This window comes from Etheostoma spectabile, chromosome 22 (genome assembly GCF_008692095.1).
Source record: "Etheostoma spectabile isolate EspeVRDwgs_2016 chromosome 22, UIUC_Espe_1.0, whole genome shotgun sequence".
NCBI classification, from domain to species: domain Eukaryota; kingdom Metazoa; phylum Chordata; class Actinopteri; order Perciformes; family Percidae; genus Etheostoma; species Etheostoma spectabile.
Window position 1 is genome coordinate 4,613,678 of NC_045754.1, and position 18,434 is coordinate 4,632,111.

The following is an 18,434-nucleotide window of genomic DNA, read 5'->3' on the forward strand; positions in this document are numbered from 1 at the left end:
TTTCAGGCCGTTTTATACATATCACCTCTTTTATTAGGGTTTGAAGTGGGCGGTACTAAGAGATGATGTCACATACCCTTTTATACTATTGTTTTGGTTGGTTTTTGTTGGGTTGTTTTCCCCTTTGCCTTCCCTGTGTTTTTTGTCTCGGTTTTCTCCCTATTCTGGTGTTATGGATCCTGTCTATGTTTCCCTGTATTCTGTGTGTTCTGCTTCCTGTTTTGATAGTCAGCTTCCTGTCTTGTCTTGCTTGTCATCTTCACTTTGTTTGTCTGATTGTCCTGCCCCGCCCTAATGTGATCCACCTGGTGTCTCACTGTTCCCATTACTTGTATTCAATTTCTAATGTACCTCTTGTATTTAACCCCGTGTTCCTCTTGCTTTGGTCAATTGTCCTGCCAGCTTTGCCGTCTGCTGAAATGTTTTCTTGTTCGTCTGCCCCTCCCCGACTGTGCCTGCTGCCGCTGCCTCGCCTGTTCCCTCGCCCGCTGTTTCTGTGAGTTTTTCCCGTGAGTCTTCTCTGCTTGCCTTCGCCCCCCCCCCCCGTTTTTTGGATTGTGGATTTTTGGATTTTGTTTGTTCCCTGGCTTGGATAACTTGTTTAATAAACCTGCTTAAGTTCTCTGCTACCTGCATTTGGGTCCCTCTTCCGCTCCCTAACAACTATACTGTTACCTATTATTAGAGCTGTTAATTCCAATAGTGCTGTACTGTACAATTGTCACCGAAATATTGCAGTTAACAATATAATGTTGCTTTCACTCAAACGTTATGTATTTATTAATTTCTTTCTATGTCAGGTATGTGACCCAGTTAATGTCATAACACAAATACACCACCTATGACGTAAACCATTCTATCTAAAACATTTTTTTTCCAACTGCAACCCCCCCACCCTTATCATTTTTGTTGCTATGAACTGTTTAGGGTCATAGCCAACAATTGAAATATTAATTCAAATATATAGTCCAACCAATATCATTTATATAATCAATTACCAGTCATATGCCTTTAGACCTTAGCCACTGTGTAGCATTAGTTTTATATTTTAAATATTAATGAACGTCCGTTACATTCAAGCCGTTGCCAATGATCTCGTACAAAGCTAATTAGCTCCCACATCTCTCTCTGGTTTTCCAGTATTGTGTTTCAGAAGATTGGTGGATTCCGGGGACTTTTTTGCGCAGAAACCTGAAGAAACGACTTCTTCTGAACAGTCTCATCCTGTTTTTCAATCCTCCGTGTCCTCCATGGCTACTTACAACTGTGTGAAGGGGGTGGGGCGGTCACGTTGCTTGTGTGATGTGGAGCGCTGACAGTTTTGTTGTCATTATTCCAAATTCCTAACGGGGGGCGACGAAGATTGCACAATGAAACTCTTATTTAAACAATTCCCAATTGGACAAATATGTGATTTTGTTACTGGCCTACTTATATTTTCTTTTAAACTACTTACCAAGTCGGTTGTAAAAAGCGCAGCCAAGATGGCTAGCTTAGCTTAGCATAAAGACTGGAAGTACATGGCAACAGCTAGCCTGGCCTGCTCATAGTTAAAAAGAAAAATACACTACCAATGAATGACGTCGCTAGAATGTAGTTGAAGTGTTTGTAGACATATTTTTGGACTATGTCTAAGTTATTCTGAACGCTTCAATCTCTTGACAACATTTCATATAGTATTTGGAGGTGTATGAAGCCATTTTGGCCACAAGAGGGCAGGAAGACGACACACCGGCCAAGAAGAGCCGCCTCTCACCCTTCATCCAACGGCGTCACCCAGGAACAGTGTCCCTGATGAACAACGTTGGAAGTGTTTTCTCTAAACTACGTGAAAGGAAACTTTGATCTGTGCAAGACGGAGAAACATAAAGATTTAAGCCTTTTGTGGACTGTTGTGTGTTACAATAAAGAGACAATACCCCCCCCCTCTTTATATAATTGAGTTTCTGCTCAGCATGCAAGAACAAAAAAAGTAAGATGTAATCCTGGGATATTATAGGCTCATCTCTGGCCAATTTCACTGTTGAATCCACCCAGCAGTAAGCGGGCCAAGTTCTTCAGACTTCTTTCCTTTTTATGTGTTTTGACGAAGAAATGGAAAAGCATGGTAGTGGAAAAATATAGATTATCCCTTTGATTCTCATTTTCTTTTTGCTGCCCACTTCTTAATTTCCCTTATTTTTCCCCTCTCAGTTTTCCTACTCACTGTGATTGACGTGGGCAAATTAAGTAAGACTCTCGGTTTCTAAGTGATTGTATTCCATTGGCTCTGTAAACGTTACAGTGAAAGCAATCAGACGGAACGATCGTGCGTGAGGTGCTACCGGGCTCGAGTTTCAGATACAGCAGGCGATGACTTTAAATCACTGCTAAGCATTATCGCTGCAAAAACAAATAAGTCAAGCAATTAGGCCACTTTGAGGGGAATCAAAAGAAAGTGAATCAGCGGCAATAACACTTTGGAGGACAATTCACGGTGTGATTGCAAATTTGCAAGTAGCTGCTTTATCTTTTGAAGGACTTGCATCCTGTCACGCTTCAGCGAGTTGTGTAATGCTCTCCAGCACCAAAAAAAGCAGTTTGTTATTCCGAATTCTGGAAAAACCCGGTGTTATGAATTAACAGTTTTTCTCATCTCGAGGGAGTTTCAACAACAGAAGAGAAGTTCTTTTCTTTTCTTTTTATTACCAAGATACAAAATAATATCTACTTCACAACCACTTACTGCAGCATGACTGACCACGTGGATTTCATTAAACTTTTACCCAATCAAATTATCAAATGTACTTTCACTTCATTCCCAGTTTGTAAATCCTTTTGTTATATCTTTTGGTGTTTGAGTTTTGATTTCTCTTCTTTTTTCTTCACCTAAATGTCTTTTTTTGTTGTACATTTGGCACTTAATGCAGATCATCATGTCTCTGAAGGGTTAAGCCCTTTTGCGTGTTGGCAGAAAAAAAACACCACAGTGTCTCAACAGACGTCGACCCCGTTGGCACGGGGGGGGGGGGGGGATCCCAAATGAAAGGACTCGGTCGTATTCCCATCTCGAGTGACATTTGACCGCCTGCTGCGATACATCCATTCCCAAAATGGCTTCCCTTGCATCCTTAATAATGAACCCCATTTACAATCCAAAAGCTAAAACATGATACAAAAACAATAACGATAACCATATCCACCTGGAAAACCACATGGGATTCAGTATCGCCCTCTCTCCTGTGCATGTCCTTTACCATAGAGTGCATGAAGACAAGCTATTACATCATGTATGTTACAACATATACGTGATCTTTAAAAGCTTCCTCTCAAGGCCATGGCAGTTGAAGTACAGTGTTGGTTGGAAGTACCCAAATAATTAGCGAAAAATATAAATACGGCACGTGAAACAAGAATAAATTAAGACCTGCCACAGAGGAAAGAAGAAAGAAATCCATGCGCTGTTGATTCATTCCCCTCCTCCTGCTCTGAGTTGTGGTCGATGTGAAAAACGCTGAAGATCAGCAGTGTAGCGTTTTGTCTCCGTGTTGCTGTGATGGTCAGGTCTCTGCGTTTTCATCTCTGCTAATAATCTCTCCAGTCTTTGAACCAACGCCTGTGGCTGGGTCGCAGGGAGTAAACATGTTCTTTGGCCGTTGCTTTTGCGGCCTCCCAAAGGCTGCCATCCCGCCTCGTCGCTCGGGGGCGGGGGGTTTAAAAACCAGCTCACACTGCGGCTGCGGTGGCCTCCCTGCCTTCAATGCTGTGGAGAATCCACTGCTTCGGCAGAAATTCAAGTGCTACAGTCATGGTTGTGGACGCGAGCACATCGCGGCTTTTCTGTGCACCACGTTTTTGTCTCTGATGTTTGTGTCTTTCGTTTTGTCGGCATAATAGCTCTCAGATTTAAAAAAAAAGAAGAAAAAGAAAGAGGGAAAGGCTCTGGTGTTCTACCACATCGGAGGAGCGTTTGTCTCCAGCACGCCGTACATCTCGGCTGTTTTTTAAAGCGATGCCCCAAGTCGTAGATAGTCTTACCGTGGTCCGTGTTGGACGTCCCGACTGGAGCAGCTAAGCGACTCTGCAACGGAACCTTCCCCTCGTAGGCGTAGGTCTCAGGGAGTCGTAGGGGTGGCGCATGGGTCCATGTCGGCGTCCAGGAGCTTCTCCAGCACGTACCCGTGAACTGTTACTGTCCCCGCGCTGCCTCCGCCCCCCACGACGCACACCTGAGGCACGTTAGCGCGACGCTCTCGATCTCCGGCACCATGTCCTGTCTCATCTTGCCCGTGATGGTGCTCCTGCGCGGTTCCACATGGCGCGTGTCGAAGGCCTCGGTGTCCTCCCGCCGCGGGCCTTCGTCGTCGTCAGCGCAACATGTTCTCGTGGACGTTCTCCTCCTCGTCGCACAGGTAGGGCTCTTACGATGGGTGCGCAGGATAGCATGCAGGATCATCACTGGGCAGAGGAAAGAAGAGAGACAACATTCAGCTGGAGACATACGGATACTTTTATGGATGTCTGAATGATGTACGGAGTGCGCTTTCAACGGACGCAACGTAGATGTGTATGGTCCTATGTGTATGGTCATAAGACCGTCCTCCACCGCGCTGCGAAAAGGATATGAAGACGTATTGGACATTGACATTGTGGTAGAATTCCTCTTTTAATGGTGGTGTGTCATTGTGATATATCATGAATGACAACATTACAGTGAAGTAGTTTCCAGAGCTGTCTTATTTTGCCTTTACCCACTTAGTCATTGTATCCACATTATTGTGGATTATTTATCAAAACTCTCATTGGTATATATTTTGTGAAAGCAAACAGTCAACCCTACAATATTGCTGCAATATCGATGTGTTTGGTCAAAAATATCGTGATATTTGATTTTTTTTCAGAGAACGCATTGATTTTGGTGAGATCATGCTGATAGATGAAGTCTTGACTAGTCATAGAACAATTTTGATACTATTTGCTAATTGTTTCAACCCTTAGGTTTTAGTGACTTCAGTTCTTTCATGTGAACTATTTCTGTTTTAAATATTTTCAAATTAATATCTTTGGGTTTAGGACTGTTGTGGTCGACACACCAGCAGTGAATGTCACTTTGGACTTTAAGAAATCTAGATTAAGCATCCTACTAAAACTAATTAAAACAAGCTTAACACATTTTAAAAAAATATTCCAACACAGGAAAATAATAAACTCCAATCGGAAATCTGAAAAAGCACAATGGCCCGATGTTTTTTTTTTTTTCTCCTTGTTACACCTCAAAACTGAATCAGGAAAACGTGCTTGCTTGTATAATGAACTTTGACGTCTCTCTGACTCTGTGTAAATACCTCATTATGCTTTTCAGAGCATGAAGGCGAATAAACAAGAAAATGTCATGCAGTCCATTATCTGGGGTCTCAGCTAGAAAAACCTTTTCCCTAGCGGACTGCATTTTAAAAACGTTTGTAGCAGAATTTAAATGTACTGACGGAGGGCGAGCCTCGGGCAGCAGTAGGCCTGATTAAAATCCCTGCAGCACTTTATTGCACCCTGACCTTCGGCTTCTTTGAGTATTCTGATACCTTACTGAGTGAAATAATCCACCTTAAGGTGCCCTGCCGCATGTTTTTTATGACTTTCTAGTAATGTCTGAAGTTCTACCATGGCCTGTAACATGTTTGTGGAAAAAGTAACTTGGTTACCTTGGTTACCTTGTTTCAAGCATTCTAGCGTGGTATAAAAAGCCTGCAGGAAGACTCAGCTCCATTTGGGCCAGTTCTCATAATTTCAATGAGCGGAGCTGCTTGACTCTGATTGGCTAATAACACATACTCAGACAGACCAGCTGTTGTGATGGTCTGATTTCTCCTCTTATTTCTTCCAGTGCTAGAGCTGACAGAGGAGGTAGCAGCTCATTTTTTACATTACCACATAACAACCTATGGACTGAACATATTTCAAAAATGCAAGTAAAATCGTTTTTGGAGAAGGGCACCTTTAAAGACGGATACGTCACACTATTTACCACATAAGAACACGATGGAACTTTGATTGTCTTAAACTCTACCTTTTAATACTTCATTGCAATGTTCTTTCCACCTTATCCACAATCCTTCCCTTCTGAGTCCATTGCACATTTTTATACTTTTTATACATGTTAAAAAATGTGTGGTAGGGTAGATAGTGGGATTTGGGATTACCCAAGAAAATTATTTTTACCGATGGATCTCCACAACTCTCAGTACATTCATTTATGCATATTTACAGATAACCTTTGCATTTTGCAGCAAACCTCTCTCCTGATTGAATGGCGGCGTGAGCGATTCACATTTGCACAGCTTTTAACTAAGCTCTAAAGTAACCGCTGAGTCTATATCAAACAACAGAATCCCATAAAAAAAAGAACATTTTTACCATATGGGACCTTTAAGTAAAAAGGATCAGAATACTTCTTCCAGCCTGCTCCTAACCTCACCAGCAGGACGAGATGCAGCCAGGATGGCGATGAGCGCCCCTCTGCTGAGGCTGCAGGCGGGCTGTACGCCTCGCGTTGCAGGACATGACGTTGCCCTCGTTGCCGCTGCACGCGGATGGTCACGTGCTGGTGCTGGTCTGCACCGCTGCTCACCGTCAGACCACCGATGGGCAAGTAAGACGGCTTGTCCTGCTGCGCCCAGCCTCCTCGCCGCGTCAGGATCCACGCTGTGTTTTGGTCTGGAAAGAGACAAAGAGGTCAGGGAAGGGCTGAGTCCCTGGGTGTTCACAGATACAGGGTCAGGGCATGGGGGTTATCCATAGGCTGTTAATCATTACAAAGTGTCTAATCTTTTTTTTTTCTCACATTTCTAAAGGAGAAACTTTTCCAAACAGAGAGAGGTTGCTCTTGTTCCAGAGGACACTGGTGAAACCTTAGGGTTTCTGCTGATTGCTCGCTTTGCCAGACCTTCCTCCACAGTGTGGAGAGGGGACTGGCTAGTCCACACAGCATCCCGCGTGGGAGAAAAACGTCCTCTGGTTTATTGGTTTATCAACCAAGGGAGGAATTTTTTCGTGGAACACGTGTAAATTCAAAAGTAGTTAGTTGTGGAACATAAACTCAGATTGGACAGAGTCCAGCTAGCTGTCTGGATTTACCCTGCAGAGATCTGATGAGAAAACTTAGTCCTCATGAATCCACCGGGATTCAAATTCCAACACAGAAAAGTGGAGGAACGGACATTGGCAACAAGACATGCATCAGGCGGAATTTCCTGCGGCACCGGAGCAATATGCACTACCTTCACCTAATGGGCATTCAGCACTGCTGTTGAGGCTAAACAGGATACAGAACAAACAGTCTGGACTGTCTACCTTGGTTGTCTCTCAGGGTGAAGTTAGGGTTGTTGGCGGCCCGCGGAGCCAAGCTGTAGTAGAAGTGTTGTCCTCCCAGGCTCATCGGTCCACCGCGTCACCGTCTGGATCAGCTGGATTACATCACACAGACACACAGTTAGAGCCAGCGGGGACTCATGCTTGGCTGTGATCATCAGGCTGGGTATCGATTCCCTACGTTGGTCTCTTAACCTCATGTTGTCTTTGGTCAAAATTGACCCATTGTCCTATATAATGTTCTTTTTAATTCCTCAAATAACATGGATTGATTCACCAACACTCTTTGCCAAGTACAGATCTCTACTTTCATATCTTGGGGTGTCTTATTCATTTATAGCATTTGAAAAGTGTTTTTGAATAGTATTGAGTAATTGACATATTCCAGTCTGTGATTATCCATCAACATTTTCCTTTAATTTTAGTCTAAATTCCTAATTTGTTTTTCTAACACAAACATTAGGTATAATTTCATATATGAGGTTTATCGACCATTAATTCCAAAAATACTGTAAAACTGAAGTTAATAAGTTAATGTTACGTAGTGTTAAAACGTCCAAAAAAGTACAAACAAAGAGACAAAACTTAGAAAAGGTTTAAAAGACTGATAGAAACGTCAACAAAAGTGTTGATTTTCAATTTTAGGAAGACAACACAAGGGTTAAGTATTGAGTACCAAAAATTCCCCCTGCTCATTCAGTATGACTTATTCATATACATTATCATCACAAAGAAAATTGTTGCCTTAAAGGTTGGATTTTTCCTAAGTTTTTTAATTATGACATTAAATCAATTTCCAAAAGATGTTTTTTTATTCCTCTTTTAGTCAACTTTAGCCTGGGGGTGTACCTTATGAGCACAACTGTACATGTAGTGGAGTTAAAATTACCGTAGAAGAATTAAATGTACCTCAAATATTCTATTTTGAAGGACATATTCTTGGTTTTCTTCCACACTTATCAGCTGTTTCATTCTCATGCTGGGATGTTTCATGTTGTCATTTCGGATGTTTCGTACCTGTCCTGCTTGGCGTTTTCACACACATAGCCCTCTAAGTAGTGCGTCAGCGAGGGGGGGTTGTCGTTGCCATCGCGGACCCCCACGCCACTGAACGCTTGGATCAGAGAGGGGTTATCTGCAGAAACACACACACACCACACACACACACACCCACACACACACCACACACACACACACACACACACACACCACACACACACACACACCACACACAAACACAGAAATGCACACACTGGTCAGAAGCTGCGCTTGTGGACTCAGATAAACGACTCTTTCGATCCTGCTAGCTCAGTTTGTGCTTCCCTTTATCTTGCGCTCCTTACAGCAATCCTGCGGAGCATTAGGCCTCCTCGCGCTTACATCCATATGTATATTCTCCATTACCAATCCGAATTTGCATATCTAACCAGCTGTGTAATAGGCAGTAGAAACGCAATTAAGGGCAGTAAGTACTTTCTCAGATTTCATCACATGATCGATCAATCAATGGCATGACTTGGCGCTGCAGGTCGCAGTGTGGGTGTTAATGCTGTATTGTGTGTGTGTGTTTGTGTGTTTGTGTGTGTGTGTGTGTGGTGTGTTACGTGTGCTGTAACGTGCTGACGTTTTAGTTCAATTAAGGTGAATATTGATTGAGTTGCTTTAACCCTGAAAGTTTTGTCCTGATGACTTCCACCAAGAATGTGAAGGGATGAGAGACAAGAGCTTTTACTGGGATTATTTACTGAAAGACTAAATGCTCAGAATACTGAATTTCCCCAAGAAATTGACATTTGCATCATGGATGTCTTTATGATGCCTTTTTTCTTTTAAATCTGACCTAACTCTCATAATTACCTGACCTTTTTTTTAAACTAAAATTAAATAACCTTTAGCATTTCAGTTAGCAAATATCCATCACATCTCATGATGAGATTTGTTTCTTGTATTATGAGATAGTAAATGCGTAATAACAAGATTATGTATTTCTTCCCTGTTTCTTTCTTTGGTGGAGGGTGGGGGGGGGGTGGGGGGGGGGGGGGGGCTGTACCAACGGCCACTTTGCTCGTTTGAAAGCCATGAGTCTCTCCTCATGGGTGGACCAAATTCTCTGGGAGGGCAAAGCAGAGAAAAGGGAGGTCACCATGCCCTTTATGATGTCATAAGGAGCAAGATTCTAGATTGGCCCATCTGAGCTTCATTTTCTCAAAGACAGAGCAGGATACCCGGGCTCAGTTTACACCATAGGGACCATAGGCAGGCTGGGGGATTTTATGATATTGCTTATATTAATGTAAAAAAAAAAAAAAAAATCATAAAGTGAGATTGTGGTTCCATGGGACCTTTCAGAAAACAAGAAATGAGCCAAAAAGTCAGCCAATCATGTAAAGTAAAGAACTCTCTCTCTCGCTGTCTCTCTCTCTCTCTCTCTACACCCCCTACCTGTGCCCCTTCTCGCCCTCACATCTTTAATTAGCCACCAATGCGAAAAGTTGTTCAATTCGTTAATTCATTAATTACCGTCTCCTTTTAGGTGTTCTCCAAACAAAGGGACAAACAAAAAAACAAAGTGGAGGGAGGGAGGGAGAGAGGGGTGGGGGGTGGGGTGGGGTGTGTTGAAGGTGACTTTCACATCTGCAGGGCATCTCCTGCCCGGTGACATTACTGCACTGGTTCACTTGTTTTCTGTTTCTGTTTGAATATATCACACAATCTCTTATTGTGTTTTTTTCTTCTCCTTGAATCTCCTCCTTCTGTAACTTTTGTCCTTCAAGACAAAATCAAATTCAGTGGAAATCCTTGGACTGATCGCCATAACAAGTCATTTAAGTTTTGTTCATCTAGTCTCACATTGTCAGACATCTCCACTGGTATTGCTAAACTGCTTATTTCTTCGGTTAAGGGGCAAAACAGTCCAGGCTTGTTCGTATTTCTTTCAACCAATCGAACTGCCCTGGTAGCGGTCTAGCTGAAGGGGCGGGACATCTAATGCCATTGGTGTCATGTTGTCTCCCTGGATGTAAACTGAGCCCGACTAAGTTGAATCAAAAGACACAGCGAACCAGCGCTACTTTCTGAGCGGACTTCACAACTCAACAACACAACTAGGTCTCCAAGTTGTCTTTAATCTGATCTAAAGGGTGCATAACCAACGCTGTGCATCTTGTGAAAAAAGGGAGAAAACGCCTTTACAAGATTTACAAGCGATGATGAACAAATCTGTCTGAAAAACTATTTTTTTTTCAAATGTATGATATGTTAATATGTGCAATAGCTAGTGGCAATGTTTTACTTTACTCATGTCAAATTCCAGTCCTACTTTAAATCATTTGCTTAACACTGTAGAAATTTATTTAAAAAACAAGCTTATTTTGTGTTTGTGCCGTCTTTTCCAGACTCTTATTTTATATACTGAGGGGCAGACACACTGTATGTCTATCTTGCTTTTAGAAACAGTTGAAATATTTGTATTGCACTGGCATGAGACAAGGCAAACAACATACTTTATTAAAAAAGGAGATTTGCATGAGAAAGCTGTGTTCGTGTGTGTGTGTGTGTGTGTTTGTGTGTGTGTGTGTGAGACGTACTCATCTCCATGGCGAGGACGGTGATGTTGTGCCAGCCGATTTCCTCTCGGTCCAGCAAACGCACCGTCATCAGCGACCCGAAGTGATTTCGATGTAGAAGAACTTGTCGGGGTCGCTGGACCTCTCGATGGAATACCTGTGACACAAACACATGTGCCATGTGAAGTGTCAGCGTTGAATAAGTGTGTGTTTTTGGGGAGCTTGTAATCCTATCTGAGGGGGAAGCATGCGCACACACATCCGCAGTGTGTGCATCGTGTGATAAGGTATCAGCGGGCAGCTTTGAAGGCACAGGAAGAATAGCTCCCGATAGACTCAATCAGAGTATGTGCCTTCTCTGCCAAACTGATGTATGCCAGGCATACACAGACAGGACCTGTTCCTAAATGGGGTTTCCTGTGTGTTCACACATGACGCGTACCTGCGGCAGCTTCACTCTGCTCTCACCTGGAAGAGATCAAATCACTTCCAAGAGGAGAATGATAGTCCATTTTTTTAACCCTTGGTTGTTCTCCTGGGTTAAAAAACAGACCACAATTTGATTTTTTTCATCCCTTTTTTCAGACTTTTTTTTGTTTTTTTTGTTTTCCATACAACCACCTATACCACTGTTTTACACTACCTTTTGGAATTCATTGTCAATAACCCTCATTTATATAGAAGTGGTCCTACCAGACTCTGGTCCACAGCCTGGTCCACCCACTCTGGTCCATTAGCCTGGTCCTACCAGACTCTGGTACTTAGCCTGTTCTTCCAGACTCTGGTACTTACTGGTCCTACCAGACTCTGGTACATCAGCCTGGTCCTACCAGACTCTGGTACATTTCGTTTGTAAAGAGAGTCCGGCCACTCTCCATTGACAATTGTTTTCCTTGAAGTTGGAAAACTGGATCTCCCAGAGCAACTCTGGAGGGGCTAAATTTTCACCGGCAAAAACCCTTGAATATACCCCAAACCCAGATGGAGTACTGAAGGAAACTGAAAATTGAGCAAAGTATGTAGGAGCGGAGCCAGCTAAGGAAGGACATCTCATCCATCTAAAAACACATTTGCTCGTTGCCTCTCTCCTCCCAGATTTTTCTCGCGTCTCCCCTTGCCTTCTCGTGGGAGGGACTAAGACGCGAGGAGTGAGGAAGTGGAGGAGTCAAGGGCAATCAAGCACATGAGAAGCACCTCATGTCTCCAGCCCCTGCACACTTCCCCCAGGCCATGTATCTCCTCTCTCCCCACACATGCCATCCTCAAACTAGCCACTAGATTGCCCTCAGATTTTCCTGCCAGTCCCCCCCCCACCTACACACCTTTTCCCACTTCCCCTCACACCCTGGAGTCAGCCATTTTGCAGTCCCCATTTCCAAACACTCCTTTGTTTGTCAGAGTTTCTTGTGCCTCTTGCCTTTGCTTCTAGAATCTGTAATCCATCTGTTGCAGTGATGCAAGAACTGCATGCGGGTGTGCTTGACATGCTAAATGCTAAATGCTCATGGTGGCTCTTCCAGTTGACTACTTTCATAAGGTTATACTGGGACCAGAGAGGCTGAGTGGACTGGTTCTACTGACCAGAGAGGCTGAGTGGACTGGTTAGCTGGGACACGGGCTGAGTGGACTGGTTATCTGGGACCAGAGAGGCTATGTGGACTGGTTATACTGGGACCAGAGAAGCTGAGTGGACTGGTTACACTGGGACAGAGAGGCTGAGTGGACTGGTTATACTGGGACCAGAGAGGCTGAGTGGACTGGTTATACTGGGACCAAGAGAAGCTGAGTGGACTGGATATACTGGGACCAGAGAGGCTGAGTGGACTGGTTATACTGGGACCAGAGAGAGGCTGAGTGGACTGGATATACTGGGACAGAAGAGGCTGAATGGACTGGTTATACTGGGACCAGAGAGAGGCTGAGTGGACTGATATACTGGACCAGAGAAGCTGAGTGGACTGGATATACTGGGACCAGAGAGAGGCTGAATGACTGGTTATACTGGCAGAGGCTGAGTGGACTGGATATACCGGACCGAGAGGCTGAGTGGACTGGTTTACTGGGCCAGAGAGGCTGAGTGGACGATATACCGGGACCAGAGAGGCTGAGTGGACTGGTTATACTGGGCACCAGAGAGGCTGATTGGACTGATATACCGGGAACGGACCAGAGAGGCTGAGTGGACTTTGTGTGTAGAGTGCAGAAGCAGAACAGATTGACGTTCGCCACGTGAGTCACAACACACACACACACCACACACACACACACACACACACCCACACACACACACACACCAACACACCCATTATCTACGTTATGTAAAGATGCGCTGCTCTCCACACACACACACACACACACACACACACACACACACACACACACACACCATTATCTACGTTATGTAAAGAGTGCGCTGCTCTCTTGTGGCTGTAATGCAGTGAGTGTGTGTTTGAAGCAGCTGCTGCTGTGGAGTTCATACTCGTTCTACATCTGTGTTGTTGCTTGTTGATGAAGTGTTATTGTTCTGTTGATTCTATAATAAGGGGCAGGTTATTTAGCCTAATACTGCTTGTTGCAACCGCCGCGGTGAACAGTTGTTGTCGGCTATTTTAATTGAATGTTTTCTGGTTAACTCTAGGAGGGAAGTTTGGTGATGTGTATTTGATGATCAGTTGTATTCACAGGCTGCAAACTGCCGTCGATAGAAATGGAATTAATTTCTTGGTTTGGACACCAGGGCTCTGCAGTGCGATGTTGACATGTTAATAAACTGTATTTTGTTGCCTAAATGTCTTCTTTATTCAAAAGGGCGATCACATATTATACAATCTCATTCCATTTTAAAAATGTAAACCTGTCAAAGTACATTTAAACTGATCGTTTTTGTGCTTTGGTCATCTTGTCAGGATTGGATATTTGAAATCCATTCATAACATATAGTGTGTGTGTGTGTGTGTGTGTGTGTGTGTGTAAATAAATATATAGATACATACTGTATATAGATATGCCTAACATATACATTTTTGGTCTTTATTACACAGGACAGCTGAAGACATAAAAGGGGAGAGATGGGGAATGACATGCAACAAAGGGTTGCAGGTCGGAATTGAACCCGATGCGGCAAGGACTGGTGTGTGTGTGTGTCTGAGTGTCTGTCTGTCTGTGTGTGTGTCGGACTGTGTGCCGACAGGGAGCAGTCATGACTGGCACATCCACGGCTGGCTAGGATCTCCCTGAAGGATCTCTATTAATATCATTCCTCCACAGCCGTGAGGCGGGGCTGCTGTTTGCGTATGAATGTGTGCGCTTGCCACTAGCTTGTGTGGGTTCATTTATATCTCCCTGTCATGCTGCTGTTTGTAAAGGACAGAAAGATGTCATCTCATGCTGCTGCTGCTGTATCTCAGCCCTTGGCTGTCACCCTCATCTGATTTCCCCCGCTGTCTGCTACCTGTGCTGGAACTCTTTCATGGTCCAAACCGGCATTTCAAATACAATAATTCATTTTTCACCGCCAGAATACAGGGCCAGCTCGGGGAGGCTCTGCACCACAGGCTGACTGCTCTGATTGCCGCTCTCTCTTCAGGAATGAGAGAGTTGTCGGTTAATTGGCATTAGTGGAGCTCCTCGAGCATCAAAGTGTTTGCAGCAGCGGTTAACTAATTAAAGATTAACGGACTGATCGATGAGTTGTCAGCTATAAGCTTAATTAATCGATTTGAGTCAAATTTTCTGATTCCAGCTTATTATATGTGTATATGTTCTAGTTTTTTTCTTTCCTCTTGGACAGTAAATTGAATATATATTTGAGTTGTGGACAAAACCAAACATTTTAAAGACATTATCTTGGGTTTTGGGAAACACTGATTGACATGTTTTACCGTTTTCTTACAATTTATTGACCAAACAACTAATTGATTAATCAAGAAAATAATAGAGTAATCGACAATAAAAATGCTTGACTTTTTAGATTTTTTTTAATTAATATATTCCTATTTCCTGTGCACTACTTTCTGCCCTAATAGAAGCTGTAAAGCGACAGCTGGGACGCGGTACAGCCCGCGCCATGTGAAACACTCATTTACTGCTGCAGTTGTTGATTCCTCCCAATGATTAATAGCCTAATTAAAGGCTTTATGTCTAATTAGTTTATGAAAGGTGCAGTCTGGACAGTAAACCCACCACGCAACATCTGTTCTGTTAGAGCGCAAAACATACTCTCCAATAACTGAGAGAGGTAAAAGTCCTCGGCTCCTCATGTCTCTGTGTGTGTTGGTGACTAATTGCTTCAAACTTGATATCAACATTATTATGGTTGTGCTCTCTCAGTATCTGCTGTCCAAACTGAGGACAACTCCCTCATTCACTCACTCACTCACTCACTCACTCACTCACTTACAGTGCGTCTTACTATCTTTGTGGGCACCCGTCATTGACATAATGCATTCCCTAGCCCCTTACCCTAACCATCATAATTAAATTCCTAACCTTAACCCTTACACTCAGCCTAACAATTAACAAATTTCAACCCTAATCCTAAAACCAAGTCTTAACCCTTAAAAAGCCCTTTAAAGTTGTGGGTTCCAGCATTTTGGCCCCACCAAGCTGTCCAGACCCCACAAGTATACTGTAGTCCAGGGCTTTGGACCCCACAATTGTACTTAAACAAGCGCGCACACACACACACACACACACACACACACACACACACACACACACGATTAACAGTTTCTCAGTCATGTGTGCAGTTAAGTCATGTTGGGATGCCGCCCTCTGCCGGTGATCAGGTTACATTACAGCCACAGAGCCAGTAAAACCAGTCAGCCAACTCATTTGATTGCTTTGGATCAATAAACATTGCATTGCATAACATTTCATTTAGCTGACACTTTAATGCAAAGCGACTTCCAATAAGTGCATTCAACCACAAAGGTTCAAACTCAGAACAGCGAGAATCACATAGAGAGAAGTACATTAGCTTCAAATAAGCCAAACTAATTATTTATATTATAACATAATCTTTAATGGTAAAGTGGGAAGAGGTGTTTTAATTCTGCGGGCTGAAGATGTGTATCCTTCTAGCTGTCCTGATGTCAGTGGGGATCTTGAACTTAACCAGTTGTAGTGTTCTGATCACGTACTGCTGAATGATACTTTGAGACTTGGGAGCATGGTTTATTTCTTTGAATTTAACTCTTGTGTTGTCTTCCTGTCGACATTTTTTTTTGGTCACTAACACCAACTTATTACCACTAGTTTTACACTTTAAAAAATGAAATAAAATAATGGTCAATAAACTTCCTTTATAAGAAATTATTTCTAACTGTTGAGTTAAAAAAGCTAATGTTATGAGTTATTTTGACTAACAATTAACATCAGAAGAACGATTGTTGATGGACTCTAATCCAACCTGATCCTTTTACTTGCGAAGAGCGTTCCATGGAACCATCCAGGTTGTTTTTTGGAAATTAGGGTTGAATGAAACTCAAATCTCTGATATAGGAACTGGGTTAAGGACCTTTTTGGGTTTTAAAGTGTAGCCTAACACAACTTGGAAATATCTTATTAGTGTAGCCAAATGTGAAATTTTGCGTAAATCTATTGGCTATAGGCAATATAAAGCAGCCGGGACGGTGTGGTTGCCTCCTCTTCTTCACCTCACAGTGTTGTTGGCAGCGTCCGGGTCCCTCGCCGACACCGTCTTCACCACCGTCCCGATCTCGGCGTCCTCTGACAGCTCGATGAAGTACGCCGTCGACTCAAACAGCGGGGGCTCGTCCACATCCTCCACGCTCACGTGCACGATGGTGACGTCCTTGAAGGGCCCACGGTGGCGGAAGGCCGGGTCCAGCTTGGTGTTGGCGCCCTCCACCTTCAGAGTATAACTGGGCTTGCTCTCAAAGTTCAGTGGCTGGGGGGGGGGGGGGGGGGGGGGGGGGGGGGGGAGACACAGACAAGCATTATACACAGGAAACATTTCATTGTTACTAAGTTTTCCTGCAATTTGGCAGCAGATTAATTTCAGACATTTTATCTGCTATTTTAATCATATATTGAGCACAATCATAAACACAACCCTTGTGTTTCTGCCCCTGTTTTTCATGAGCTGAACTCAGAGATCTAAGACTTTTTCTATGAAAAGGCTTATTTGTCTCAAATATTGTTCACAAATCTGTGTTAGTGGGAACTTCTACTTTGCCGAGATAATCCATCCACTTCACAGGTATGGCTTATCAAGATGCTGATTAGACCGCATGATTATTGCACAGGTGTGTCTAGAGAGAGGTTCATAATTTAGTTAAGTGTGTATTAACTACTTTGTAAATACACAAATAATATACTTGTTTTCTGATTTTCTGATAAAAGAAATAATGCAGACAGTTATATCCACTTCCTGTGACTTTTAACACAGCTCTATATCTTTGAGTTCTATACTTTGTGTACCCTTTTCACTGTGATGATGCCGAAAAGGTTGGTGGGGTCAGTGCTGATTTCAAAGGTGTCCCTCCCATCTCCATCGATGATGCTGTACTTCATCTCAGCGTTGACCCCGATGTCCCTGTCCTTTGCCCAGATCCGACCCACCACTGAACCCACAGGAGCCGACTCTGGGATGCTCATCTGATACAGCCCTGAGGAAATAAATGAACAGGGTGATCATCCTGTCGTACTTTTTTATTTTTACATATCCACTAGAGGGTGCCCAACGTCTTCCATCTCTTCTACGGCTGCTCTCTCCTCTCAAAATCAAAGAGGGCTTAGAATACATGGCTCCATAAACTCCTCACAATTGGGTTATACACTGTCTCGTGGGTCGGCTTCAATTTCATCTACTTTTTAACCTCAAAGAAGAGGTGACAGCTGCCCAATTTGTGGCGCTCCCTGTAGTCCACGGTGAAATGCCTGCACGTTGTGCATGACAGAGGGGGATCCCTGAAGCTCTTCACAACCGATCAAAGTTCCATCGAAGTGATGGCGCTAATTGGTGGGGGAACCAGTCGTGGAAGTGAAAGTGGGCGGGTGTTTTCTATGTCTCGGAGTGAAGCCACCCATCCGACTCGGGAGAGATGACCACAGACAGCTAAGACAACCCCTGACCTCGGCGAGACGCTAATGATAGGAGCAGGAATGGGGATAATCAAAGAGACAGCATGGGGCGACTGGTGGCTGGGAAGGGAGGGAGGATGGGAGACGGGGACTGGTGGCCAGTGGACAGAGAGAGAAGGGCAGAGGGGCTAAGGGCTTGGATGCTGGAGAGAAATAAGACAAATGGATGTAGAGATGTGTGGTCAGAGGGGCTGATTCTCATCCCAACAAAACGGCTAACTCTCACTTTTGGATATTAGCGTTCACACGTGGCCTACACCGCAACCTGCACAATAGGTTTCTCTACATAGGTATCATACTATTTAAGCAGTTGCACATTTTTGTATTCTCAACTTGTATACATTCAAATATTCTTGTATTTTATCCTATTATTTTTATGTATGTATGTATAATGTATCCTAGTATTTCATTTATATT

General features: G+C 43.5%; 1 pseudogene; it reads right to left on the reverse strand.

Annotated features, from left to right (window-relative positions):
- The window catches only part of LOC116672367 (cadherin-20-like), a 98,174-nt pseudogene that overhangs the window by 10,648 nt on the left and 69,092 nt on the right, over positions 1-18,434 (reverse strand).